The 13,813-nt window shown below is 44.0% G+C and overlaps 1 long non-coding RNA gene across 3 annotated transcripts in view; it reads left to right on the top strand.

Moving 5' to 3' along the window:
* The window catches only part of LOC142035329 (uncharacterized), a 73,338-nt gene that overhangs the window by 12,500 nt on the left and 47,025 nt on the right, over nucleotides 1-13,813 (top strand). For all 3 annotated transcript variants that reach the window (XR_012651865.1, XR_012651864.1, XR_012651866.1), the window contains exons 3-4: nucleotides 6,605-7,311; nucleotides 8,609-8,708. This is a non-coding gene — a long non-coding RNA (uncharacterized LOC142035329). The remainder of the gene's footprint in view (nucleotides 1-6,604; nucleotides 7,312-8,608; nucleotides 8,709-13,813) is intronic.

Raw genomic sequence — 13,813 nt, 5'->3', positions numbered from 1 at the left:
AGAATAAATATGTCACTCATTGTAGCTAAGTAGGATTGTTGATTGTAAATAGGTAAACAGAGGGAAGACTCGATCATCCTTACTGGAATACTGTTCTATTCATGTTGTCATATAGTTTACTTTCTTTTTATGGATGTTAAGTCAAGTAGTAACCCTGGGGTAGATTCCCCTTTTCAGTAGACAGGTTCACCTTACAAGCAGGCTGTGCAAATCCTAATTTGGATGGGTCTAACTTTGACTGATATAAGCAGACCTTTCTACAGCCTATTTTCTTTGTTATTGATGGCAGCCAGTCAGTCCACCCCAGCTTGGCAGACTTCTTGCCCAAAGAATCTGAGAAGACCCTTATGTTTGTATTGGCTCTGCGTATATCACTGCATATTGTATATGAAAAAATCCTTCATTGTTCATCCATCCGGCTGAGATATGTTAAATAAGCTTTGAGGGGTTTAAATATGGATTTTCTTAAATTTTCTAAGATTTCAGACTAGATATTTCATTAATATTAAGTAAACATTTCAGTATGGCAGTTCACTTAATTTCAGCTGCGACAAAAGAATTTACTCAGCTTTATTCCAATTTTGAGTACTACCTACTTTTTTATATACTGTGAAATAGTCACAAAGGTTGTTTTTACAGTAGAATTCCTTTGCCTGAACTTCCACTGCGGAGACATTATGTCAGAGATGAAGATAAACGAATTAACAGTCAAAGCACACCCTCAGTGTGTGATAGGAAAAACTTTATGTACCACATCATTAAACCAGAACAGAACACTAAGGGTGAAGAGCATTCATCTGGGAAACGAGTAAGTGCACTATTCAAAACATTTTTTTCCTAAGAAAAATGAACTCTGCAAACAGAGGAAAGAACCATTCTAAGAATTCTGGGAGAGTGATAAAAACAGAGACTACATATAGGAAATTGTCACAGAATTGCAGGCTGGTCGGAGTTGGTGGAGACCTCTGGATGTTGTCTAGTCCAACCCCCTGCTCAGGCAGGGCCACCCAGAGCTGGTGGCCCAGGACCATGTCCAGACAGGTTCCGAGTTATCTCCAAGGATGGAGACTCCGCCGCCTCCCTGGTGGTACTCGGTCACCCTCACAGTGAGAACGTGTCTCCTGATGTCCAGAGGGACCCTCCTGCGTGTCAGTGTGTGCCCGTGGCCTCTGGTCCTGGCACTGGGCACCGCTGGAAGAGCCTGGCTCCATCCTCTCGGCACCCTCCCCGCAGGTGTTTATCCACATGGATGAGATCCCCCTGAGCCTGCTCTGCTCCAGGCTGAGCAGTCCCAGCTCTCCCAGCCTCTCCTCGTGGGAGAGATGCTCCCGTCCCTTCAGCATCTTGGTGGCCCCTCGCTGGACTCTCTCCAGTGTGTCCATGTCTCTCTTGCACTGAGGAGCTGGACCCAGCACAGCTGGTGTGGTCCCACTGGTGCTGGGTGGAGGGATGGACCACCTCCACCTGCTGGCAACCCTCCTCCTCAAAAGTCCGAGGACACTGCCGACTTTCTTACGGTTATGTTGACATATGACACAAATATGAGATGGGGTAGATCTCTAGGTTTAAATCCTGTATTTATGTATGTGAAATCTGAAGCCTTGGTAAGTTAGCTGGCCTTTAAATGTCCTGGTGCTTGAAAGTAAGTTCTTGAGGAGTGGGTGGGGGACTGGAGGCAAAGGAGAGTCAAGAGGGAGGGGGGTACAGGGAATCAGGGGCTGGGAGTTACTGCAGGGGGGTGGTTTTGGGGTAATTTTTGTTATACTGTTACTGCAATATGATCCCATTGCTACTGCAACTGAAACACAGGTAGGTATTATGTATTTTCTGTATTTATGTATTGCAGTCATCTCTAGGTTATGTCTATGCATATATAGAGCTTCGCTGTATTAGTTGTTATTGTGTGAGCTCCCTGCCGCTGAGCACAAGGAGCATATTTAGATGTGCCATCTTTTATGGTGCTTAAATAAGAACTGCTGTACTATCTTAGTTGTATCAAGTATAAAAAGCATTAGAAATTCCACTTTTATGAACAGAAGAAAAAGTTTGCTTCCTTTTTAGATGTAACTTTTCCGCTTTTCTGCCTTTCCAACACCTTTTTGCCCTTTACAGTTTCAAGGTAGGATGTATTGTCCTGCTTTTCTCAGTTAATGATAATTTTCACCTCAGAGAACAGAACTAGGATTTTTTTCTTTTTAAGTTTAAAAATAACAAAATTATACCATGTAGGCCATATGGCAGAAAAAGGAGGTGAGAAAGATGAAGGAAAGTTCAGAGCAAGAGGGTTGGTACAATTGTTGGATTTGGTCCTTTCTCTTTTCTTTAGGTGACTTATCTACAACATTACTTTGTTCCTTCTTTAAATGGGCTTATATTCTACAATATTAATTTCATAATGACTTCCATGTAGAAAATTCCTGCCATAATGGGGAGTGAGATTATTATTAATTTTGAACTAACAATGCTGATTATTTGAACCTGAAAAGCAAAATTTGCTTAAGAGGTGGATTCAGCCATCCTTTTTGAGAACCGAGTATTCAACGATAGACACAATAAAGTAACCACTTATGGAGTCTTTAATGTTTGGGTTTTTTCTTGTCATGTGTCTTTCTGGAGAAAGTATTTTACATTTCTTTCCACTGCTCCAAGAAGAGCAGAAAAGTTCACAGAGCATTTCTTCCAAGTCTTTGATAACTTTGGAAATATCTGGCCTTAATATGACAGTTTGTATTAGGACTTTGCCCTTCCTTTCCCTGGACTCATTTCATGTATTTTAACAAGCATATGATGAAGTATGAGAGGAGCAGATCTGTGCATTATTCTTATGAGTTTGGTCACTGGCTACAGTAGGTCAGGCTCTAACATTTGATCGAGTGACTTGATCAAGAGGTTTCACATACATGTTGCCTTGCCCTTAACGTGCTGTTTGTGGTGTATGTGCTATAGCTGGAGTTGGAGTAAAGGGTAGAGAGAAGCAAATGAACAGCAGAACTTCCCCATGATGCACAGGGCTGATTTCTATCTGTCTGTTGTGAATTATTGGAGTTTAAAACTGTCACTATCCTTTTCAGTGCAGCAATGCATTTTGGCACAGATTTAGAATCGGTGTAGTGAGTTTCCGTAAATAACATAAGCTGTAACTTAATGAAGTTTTGAACTCTGGAAAGCAATAACTGGGACCCTCATAGGAGATGTGCTGCTGAAGGTACTGTTCCTGAGTAAGACACTGAGAAAAGTCCTGGCAACTTGCAGCTGTTACAGGAGCAATTGAGCAGAGGGGTGGAAGCAGCTCTGGGAAGTACACCAAGGTATTCATTTATATTAAATCCTGTAGCAAAAGGGTTTTGAGGATTTATAAATATAAATGAAATAGCCTTTTAAGAACTTTTGTTTAAATGTGTGGAAGAGTAGTTGGTGTAACAGAGAGGTATGGTGTCTTAAAACAGGTGTGTACTGGTTTATCATAGGAGAAAGCACAGGATTTTGTGAGGGGAGTATTTTGTAAAGGGCAATTACTCCTGATGTAAGATCTGAAATGCTTTCAAACCAGACAGTCCTGAGCCAGCAACAGTTACATCAGGTTTTCTCATAATGTCTCTGCCTGTGCGTGGGAGTGGTCTTGAAGCAGCGGGCAAGGTCCGACTGCTTGTTTCCCCAGCTGCTGGAAATCCATCTACGGGGGGGTTAAGCTTTGGCAAACACAAGCTTCGACATTCAAGCAGACATTTGTGGGTCTAATTCTAGTAGAAGGTTAGCTATTTCCAACATAAGATGTGGTGAAAACACTGCTTTTTGTCCATATTAGGAAAAATAAGATCAAATTGGTCTTCCTCTTGTAATTGGCTTTGGATACAGCAGCTGGAAAGCTTGGTAGGGATCGGCTGTGGCAGGGATTATTGTGTTCCATTCTCGTGAGGGTCTGGCCAGGTTGGGAGTGCTGGACCCATCTCTGTGCTGCAGCTGCCGCCACCGCCCCGGGGCCAGGGCTGCAGGTCCTGCTTGGTCTCTCCTGTGCATTCAGCCTCCCTCTCTCCTGGGATGAAAAATTACTGTTTGATTTGGAAAAAACCCACAAGGCCTCGGGAAACGGCAGCAGTGTAGCGAGAGGAGGGGTTGGTGGATGGGAGAGGGTCCCTCGGCTCCTCGTTTCACCTGTGACGTGGCACAACATCGGCCACCTGCTTTCCCGGTGGCACGCAGGCTCGGGGAACGCGGCGCAGGCGGCACCGGCCGTGCCCCGCTTCTCCGCGCGCAGCCAGGCGAGCAGCAGCGCTGCCGGCGTCGCGGCTGCGACGTGCCCTGGCTTTGCCGAGGCAGACCTTGAGTTTGGCGTGCCGCGCCTGGCCCGAGAAGAGTTGTCCCCAGAAACGTCCCCACGCCTGGCATGTCCTGCCTTGTGCCGTACCTGCGGCGCCCACGCCGGGTTCGCTCTGCCGTGGGGCTCGTCCTCGCGTCCCCGTGCCGCCGCTGTCACGGCTGCTGTGTCCAGGTGCGGCAGCCGGAGGGGTGAGCGCTGCTGGCCGCAGCTGCAGTCCCTGCTGCGCCAGGGCGAAGGGTGGCATTGGGGCTCCTGCAGGACAGCGGGTCGTGTCCTGTGGAGGTGTTGTAACGTGGGCTGATTCGGAGCCAATTGTACTGCTTGTTTCTGAGTGTTGGGGCCTTCGGTATTCTTTTACGTTCTATTAATGAAAAGGAAAACGTTTGGATACAAATATGTCAATTGTGCCGATGTTTATAAAACATACTGCTCTAGTTACACAAATGTTGAAAAGATGATGTGATTATCCTTTCGGTTGCAAAAACCTGACTTTCTAGTTGTGTTTAGTTCTTCTTAATACCCATCCTCATAGTCATGCTTGGTACGTGTCATACCATGCATCATCTTCCAGGATAATATAAAACTGTCATTAGATAATGGTTGCATTCCATGATCTGAAAAGTCTTTTCCAACTTAAATGATTCTATGATTCTATATTAGGGAGGCGCTTGGATATATACTGCAAGTACCAGCTAGTAAAACTATGCTAATGAGGATGTGTGAAGCAGTTAGGAGTTGATACATCAGTTCTGAAGTATTAATGTTAGCTGCTCCTTCACTCAGTGGTCTTCCTGAACTTTATCCTTTCTGCAGCCCGGTTTCTGACAGCCACCCACTCCCAGGCCCGAGGGGCCCCTCACCTCTCCGTTTCCCTGTCATGGGTGGCCCCACGGGGACGAGATGTTCAAGTTACAGTTTCCCTGTCCGCAGCATTGCATCCGTGTCCGTGGGAGCCCAGTCGTTTTGCCCGGTGTCCCTCATTTAAGTGACGGTACATGAAGGCTGTTCCTCCTTGAGCGGCTGCGTGCAGGCAGGCGGGCGCCTTCCAGCAAAGGCTCGTGAAACTGTGGCAGCTTGGCGACTCCAGAAAACAGTGTCTTGTCGCCAGACAAATTCTGAACTTGCCACAGACATTCGACCTATCTGATATACAGAGCGTTGAAGGAGTAGATGAAGTTTAGACTAAACAGGGGGAGACTGGGGTTCTTTTGAGTCCTGGCAATCCGCTCTCGGCAGTAAGCAGCGTGAGCGCGGGAAGAGCAGTCCGAATTCCGGCTTCCCTCCCTGAGCAGAACATCCCAGTGGGGATCCTTGTACCGAGAGTGGAAAGGCTAATCCTTTTCAATCTGCCCTTGATAAATTGTTCACACTGCCTCCAAAGTAGTATCAGTGGAAAGTACAAAAAATCAGGCAGAAGAAGGATGTGTTGTAACTTCTGGAGTGCTGCACAGTCTTAGAAACAGAACACTTGTTTTGCAACCAAAATCCCCTGCAAAAATAATTCACCGTCTTGTATATGGTCATGCTGAGAAAATTTTCCTCGTAAGTAAAGTAAAATAGACACTATTTTAGCCTGGTTTATATCTGGATTATGAAAAACAGGAGAATTGGATTTTAAGTGTGAATATAGTAGATGGAATATACATTTTCACATAAATCTGATTCATAATTTCAAAGGAGATACTGGAAGAACTATTGTACCAGTAGAGAAGGAATACATTTCAAATATGGACATGCAGAAACATCATTTGTATTATTATCTTCTACTCGTATACAATTTTATGCAGTGAGTTTTGCATTGTCAGAAGATTTTTAAAAATCTATTTTAAAAAGCAGCTACTGTAGAAAGTTATGAAACTTTCAGAAAATTATTGATTTTTACTTACTTTGTTTATAGAGTTTAGGGTCTAGAAGTTATTTATTGAAAGGCTTCGTTTGACTTCAGTGGGAACAATGCTGGACTTTGTCTTGGCAGTCACAGCGAGCACTTGTGCTGTCTCAAGGGAAGGTCCTTACGAGCTTTTTACTTTGAGCCATGGTGTAGGCTTCATCAGCGTGTTTGGGCAGATTCTGGGAGATGGTGGCATAATATGTAGAGGGCAACCTGTTTAAGTCATATTTCAAAGGACTATGATACTTAATTCAACACAGCAAGACAGAAGCTCATGTTACACAATAAATCTGTTGTCAACAAATACTAAATTCTAAAAAAAATGTGAATTTTTGTAATTGTACATTTTTATAGTCCAAAGACTGGATTTAATGCTATGTTCTTTTCTTCATCAGCTCACTAAAAATGGAAAACACTGATATAGAGAAACAAACAGAAATGAAATGTGGCTTCCAGGTGTACAAATCTGTTCCAGCAGCAAGGGATAAGCTGGCAGCCCTGCAGGGTGAGTGGGGTGCCTGCAGTGCCCTGCAAGTCTTATTTTCACAGTCGTTCTGCTCCGCAGGATGATGCCCAACTCCACCCAGTTAACTTAGAAAAAAGCAATTTTGCTGGAGTGCGTGGATCTAGAAGATTTGGCCCATTTCATTTTGCTGCTAAAGCTACTCAAAGAGTGAACAACATGACAGCTGTGCTCCGATGCTGCACAGGGTTACACAAATGTAAACCGACACAGAGAAAGGCAGCTGGTATTTTCTAGAGTTCCCTGAAGAGAAACAATGTGGAATTCAGAAAACGTGTGAAGAAGAGGTCTTGAGACCTGGAAGAGCTTTACAACAGCATCAAATGAAAAGATCAAGATTATTGAAACTGTGAGGCAAAGGTATACTTGGTTCTTCGGAAGCAAGAAACAAAACCCATTTCAGTGTTCATTAGGTCAAGACTTCAGTGTTTGATGTGTTTCTTTGACACGGGCTTGGTTAAGACTTGACAGATGGAGGAATCATGAAGGTACCATAAAGACAAGACAAAGAACTGTTGAGGAAAATAGAGAACAAATGAAGAAATATTAGCAGCTGATTAAAGATTTTCAGGATGAGAGGTATGTCGCTACTATAAATGTGAATGTATTGCACAAAAGGAGTTTATTTTTGTATACGTAAATGCATCTGTGTGCTTGAAGGATGTTTTCCGTAAGTACTTGTTTGTTGAATAAACCCAATCACAAATAAATCATATTCAGCTTCACATAGATCAAAATATTGATTATACTATTGTAAAGAAAAAGCTCTACTAAAATAAAAAATACAACCCCAAAAGAAACATAAAGTCTTCTACTCCTCTGGTAAATCGGAAGAGTGAGATCATCTTAGGACTCCAGTAGCTCGTGTAGTCATATACTTGCTTCTGTGGTGAAATACTAGCACGTGCCCAAAGGGTGGATGGAGAGGGGCTGTGCGTGGGTCCCACTTGATGCATGGTGTGGAAGGTGCCCCTCGCCAGCACTGCTGGGGGAAGGGTCCTTCGTGCTTTGCCCTTGCTGTAAGAGAAAATTGCAGGGTTGGAGCTTCACTTAAAGTGGGTGGCTCGCTCTTTCCTTTGCGTCTTTGAATAACAGAAAATAATAATGAATATTTATACTCTGCCATGCTGCTGCTGAAAATATTTGCTTAGTAATATCTTGCTTAGGTTAGACACAAGCACTTTAATCTATTTATGTGTTGCACAGTACATTGTTAAATTGAATGCTGAATTGAAATTAGTGATGCGAAACTTTTAAGTGTTTCCTAACTTAAGCCATTTTGGGTGCAAAAAAAAAAGAATCAAGCACGTCGCTATGTATTTTGGAATTTATCCTGGTTCAGTTAGGATAAGATCTTGAACCAGAAAGGTTAATTTTTTTAAATGAATGGTAAAAGTAAATTGCCTAATACAGTTTTTCTCTATACCCAGAAATTGCTTTTTTATCATTTTATTTGTAAGTATTCTTCTCAAAAGCACTTTACAAGTTGCCATTTGCTCTGAAAATTGACTTAAAAATAAATGTGAAGTTCTGTGTTTGTTGGATTGGAGAGATGAGATAATCCATTTCCATTTTAAGTTTCATTAGTGTTTGTAAAAGTTCTGTGGGATGAAGTAAGTTACAGCTGTGCCACTGATCCCTCGATTTATGACCTCCGTGTCACCCAAGCCCATCGACTATGCTCTTTTGATTTACACTTGGGATGAATAGTAAATTAATAAATGATGCACAAAACATAATTGAGTGCTGCTCACTCCCCTTAAGCTGTTTATTCTTCAAGCTAAGTGGAACAAGAAACAATAATGGTGTTGCAAAAGAGAAATCAATTACGGAGAGACTTGTGAATTGACGGGAGAAGTTTGTCTCGTTTGTCCAGGCGATGGTGAGGAAGCGACGTCATCCTGGTCTGTGAGAACCTTTGTGGAGAATTTCTTCTGTGACTGGAAGCCGATGCTATAGGCAAACTTGGAGAATAAGTAAGTTGCAGTTATTTAACAGCCAGTGCAATTTGCCATAGGAACAGCTCACTTAGAGGTGTAGTCGATCACTTGAAGTCACTAAATCAAATTGGGTGGATGTCTCTGCATTAATCAGCCAGAAATTATGGGCTTCATATGTAAATCACAGTATGAAAATTGGTTATGTTATCTAGAAGGTCAGGCTAGATAGTCATTATAGTCTCTTTCTAGCTGTAAAATCAGCAAATCGGTAAATGCTTATTTTTGTCACAAATGTCAGTGGGTATGATTCTGAATGCACACAGGTTGCAGCTCTGAGGAGGAACCCCTTTGGTCAGGTTTCTCCCACTACTAGATTTATCCCTAAACAGGTATATTACTTCACTAACGGTAATACTAGAGTATGATATAATAAAACAAGCATAAGCATTTATTTCTGAACATGATTATTCAACGTCATCAGGCTAAACCCAAACCCTATCAAACTGTGTTTCTTTACCAGGAATAGCTTTCCTACATTTGCGGTATGAGAAGCAGCAACGTGTGCTTCCAGTGGAAGACACATAGTCACTCTAATGCCTGAGATGAAACATGTTCAGACCCTCAATATTTATGGAAGTGCTGAAATTTGATGTAAATTTTATAATTTGAACTGAGCTCTTATACAGACACAATGAAAAAGCACTCGTTCTTAGAAAGTACAGAACTGTAATACTAGACCCACTGCTCACATTTGCCCAGCTAAAACAACCACAAAAAAATTAACTACCACACTGTAGTCTCTGATTTAGCTCAGATTTTTCTGTAATCCCGTCCGAACAGTAAATATCTGATATTTCAGACTGAATGGTGTGGCATTAAATATTTATGTTGATGAAATAAGCACTGCAGATCTGTGCAGTTACCTGTCCTTTTTCTTAGAACTAGATTTTTAATACTGCATAATAATGGGAGGAAATGCCTCCATTGTTAAGGTGGCAAAATATAAATCAGAACCTTGACTGGAGCTCCTTGCGGGTGCCATGCTGAGGCTGTGCCCCGAGCCTGGGGATGGGCAGTGCCTGGCACCGCTCCTTCCCCAGGGATGCATTTTCACCCTCCCTCAGCCCACTTTTGATACAGCAATTTTTTCCTGGCTGCTAACTGTCATTAACGCATTTTCTACTTTGATTAGTTTCCCTGTGTTCATACATACAGTTACTTATGCTTCGGGTTTATTTTGCATAAATAATTTGTGTATCTGTGTCACTGTGGAAATATACCTGATGCGTGTTGGTGGCCACACTACAGACATCCTCCTTTAGGTCCCAGATCAAATATGTATTGTTATTAGTATTAACACCACTGTGTGTTCAGGTTATTTGCATGTAAGTAGCCTTTTCCCCCCTAAAACTAGTCTTTCTGCGTAGAATTGCAAATTTTTTAGCCATACATAATTTGATTAGAAAAATTTTTTAAAGAATAGAGATAAAATATTTTATAAAAGTCATATGTTAGACAAATGTTAAATATTTTACAAGCACATCAGCTGTGCCTGAAACTTCTTTGCTGTGCTTAGTTACTAGTTGAAGGTAATATCTGTAATTTATTGGAGAAAATGCAATTGAAATACTCAGCATAAGATAAATGATCTTTTTAGCTGGACTATAGAGTCCACAATTACAGTATGAACAGATTAGGAAAAATAACATTCCATCATATCTCCTGTTCAGCATTTACAGAAATTCTGGGTATTTATTTAATATTTAAGTAGCCCATCTCCAAGAATGTTTTCATTGTTTGATGTGGTCGAGCAGTTCTCTGACACCTTTCATCATTCATCTAGATTATTTTTGTAGGCCTACAATATTTTAAAATTCTGTCTTTTTATCTGCTGAATATTTTTACCCAGGCATTTTGTTAAACTGCTAATGAGACCCATGGGGCAATATGTTTAAATTAAACATACATTAATACCTGTTATAAAAAGAAAACAACAAAAAAAGTCTCACTGCATATGTATAAAACCAAATACGAAGCTAAGCTATGCTGTTAAATAATAGATCAGGAGTAGAGCTGCCTTCCCGGTTTCTTTGGCGTAGGCGAGCTGTCCAGGAGGCGAGACGGGTCGGTCTGGCGGGGCCTGGGGAGCCGAGCTGGGGCCGGGGGACGCGCAGGTCCAGCGGCTTCGGGTGCTCACGGAGGGGTTTTGCACGCCAGCCGTGAGGGCACGTCCAGCTGCGAGCTGGCCGCGTGGTCGGCCCCCCAGCGCGGCACGGTTGCTGCGGCCTCACCGGTGCCTGCCCAGTCCTGGTGCGGCTCTGCTGGGAGCCAAGGACTGTCGGAGCTGTAACCTGCGCCCCAGCATCGTCCTCTCAGCTCTGCCGAGGCCTGCGCCGTTACCCCGCGGTCCTGCGTCTCCTCCGTTGCTCCCGGCCTCACTGGGATGTGACGGCGGCACCGCGAAGACGCAGCGGGTGCCCGTGTCCCCGCGTGTCTGACTGCGAGCATTGTTTTGCTCTGGTTTCATCCTGCGAGCTCTCCCTCTGCCTTGGTGGCGGGCCGGGATCGGGGCGAGCTGGCAGCGAGAGCGTGCGTGCCTGTCAGCGCGCACACCTCCTCCTCCGACAGGAGCATCCTTCGCTGGCTGGCCCTGGGAGAATTGTTAGCCCACGAGACTCCTCTGCCCAAGCAGCAGCTCGGCAGATGGGGTCCTCGGGGCGGTGTGGGTCAGTCAGCTGGAGAGAACAGTGCAGGGTTATACAAGGACTTTCCGTAACGTGTTTCCTGGAAGTGAAGTGTTTGATGCCGCCTCTTGTGTTCTGCGGTGATTGCTTTCCCTCGCCATGCTGCTCGTGCGGTGTCGGTGCCGATGCCTGCCCCGCTGCAGGAGCCGCTGTCACAGCTCGTCGACAGAAAAGGAGGAGGTGGGCTTGCCTGAAATGGACCCTTTTACCTGATCTCACCCACCTCATGCTGTGGGAGGGCCAGGAGGTCTCACCAAGGTTTCAGCTGCATCTGAAACAGTGATGGTGGCTGCAGCAAATGCACCTAGCTCTCAGGAGAATTTGTTGCTTTTGGAGGGGCAGGGGATGCAGCTGGGTGAGCATCTCTGTTACCTCCTTATTTCTAACTTCACAGGTTGACCTGCCACTCATGTGAACTTGCAAATTAAATTAAATCCCACTGAGTAGCTTTATCTGTAAATATGAAGTTGCTTCGAACTTCACGAAGGACAGGCAAAGTTAATTTTCAGTGAAGAATAAACAGTTGTAACCTTAGGTCAGTTCTTTTAATCCCACAGTTTGATAGCGTAAGCCACTAAAACCTTTCCCCTGTGCATCCTGCACCAGGCCACCTTGGCATTTCAGGTCTTGCCATTAGCTCTGATCTCCCGGTGGTGACAAAATGTCAGGTGCTGACGCCTCGGTGGGCAAGAGATGGCGATTGCAGCGGTTCCCGCCGGCAGCTGGGCCGGGAGCAGCTCATGAGCTGCCGCCTGCGGCGTGGGAGAGTTTGCTGCCCTGGGGAGAGGAGGTTTGGGCAGCGATGTGGGTGTCCACGGACACGTCCACAGGACACCGCGTTGGGCTTGCTGCTTTTCAGCTGGCAATAAAGTGCTGCCCTGAAGAAGTGCAGGCTGTTATTTCAGTTTATTTGGCTGAGAAGTGCTGTTTGATGACACCAGTGCTGCCTGTGCGTTTTCAGAGGAAAAGGGCACCCAGTGCAGAGGTCTGGTGGGGAGGGGAGGACCCAGTTGGGTCGGTGCAGTCGGGGAGGAGGCCAGGGGTGGCTGCCTTCTCCTCTGGGTCAGACCCGCCGTCTCATGTGGGATTTATGTAAGATTTTGCATTGTCCTTCACATTACCAGCGAAGGGACAGGAAAGTACAGCTTGCTAAGGACTGAGCTTCACAGAACCCTCCATATTTGGAGAAAATTAATCACTGTACTTTGCTAGTTAATAGCTACTTGCTTGTGGCAGTTTTCTTGGTCATATTTTTCCTTCAATTGTTTGGACAATAGTTTGTTTTCATCTTGTCAGTAAATCAAGTTACCTGGTAATGATATTTTAAAGCTAAATCATGCCTAGTTTGTTCTAGCTGTCCAATGCTGCAAAGATAATCCCCTTTTTAAAGATTGTTAGGCCAAATGTTTGCCAAGACTCGGCTTTCATTAGTCCATATTCTTTCTCTACCTGTTGCTCTTCTTCAGCATAAGAGGATTTGTTCCTAAATGCTTGCTTTGAAATTCCCTTGCTGCTGGTCCAAACCTCTCTGTGTGTTGAGTTAAACTGGTCAATGCTTTCCCACTGCGCACCCCACAGCTGAGACCCTCTTGGCATTTCTCCTGTTGGGCATCGTGAATACTTTGCCATTTACTGGTCTCTTGGTGCCCCTTCTACTGTTATATTGGGCTGTATACTTAACATTCCTAGGTGCTGTCAAAACAAATTTTTCACTGATACTTTTAACTGAATAACCTCTGTAATCACCTAGCTGTGTTTACTCAGAAATGAATATTTAAGTGAAAGACTTCTTTTACTTCCCTTTGTACTTCTCCATCTTTGTACCTCATCCTCTATTGCTTCCTTCCCAAATTTATTTGAGAGATTATTCTATTTCTTCCCCAGTACTGTCCTGTAATGGATGTATTGAATTTGCAGAGGAATCTGTAGACAGCTCTTAATTCTGTAAGCACTTTTTACTAACATAATACCTTGTGCTTTTTTTAGTGATGTTTGCTTCTAGACCTTATTGTCTTCCTGGTCCTCCGTATGTTCTCTAGTTCTAGTTAAATAGAACTTTTATCCGGCATCAAAAAAGCTGCATTGTCTTAATGGGCAAGGCCAGCTGGGCGCTTCAGGTCTGGGCATCCTTCTAGCAGTGCAGGGTAGCTGAGGTGAGGCAGGCTCTCCCCAGGGTATACCTGAGATATCCCCTGGCTGTCTCAAAAGGAATGGGAGTTCTCTTACTGGGCAATTACATCTGAGTGACGAGTGTCCTGTGCATCAGCTCTCATTTGTGTCACCACTCCTGCTTGGCATGCTGTTGTATTGGCAGCTACAGCCTCTTCTGACCTGGAAAAAAACCCCCAAACAAAAAATGGAGAAACAGCTGTTTTTCACTGGTTCACTAATATGGTA

Source organism: Buteo buteo, chromosome 10, assembly GCF_964188355.1.
Source record: "Buteo buteo chromosome 10, bButBut1.hap1.1, whole genome shotgun sequence".
In the NCBI taxonomy this organism is placed as follows: domain Eukaryota; kingdom Metazoa; phylum Chordata; class Aves; order Accipitriformes; family Accipitridae; genus Buteo; species Buteo buteo.
Note: the sequence above shows the minus strand (reverse complement) of the source record. Positions and strands in the feature narration are given on the sequence as shown.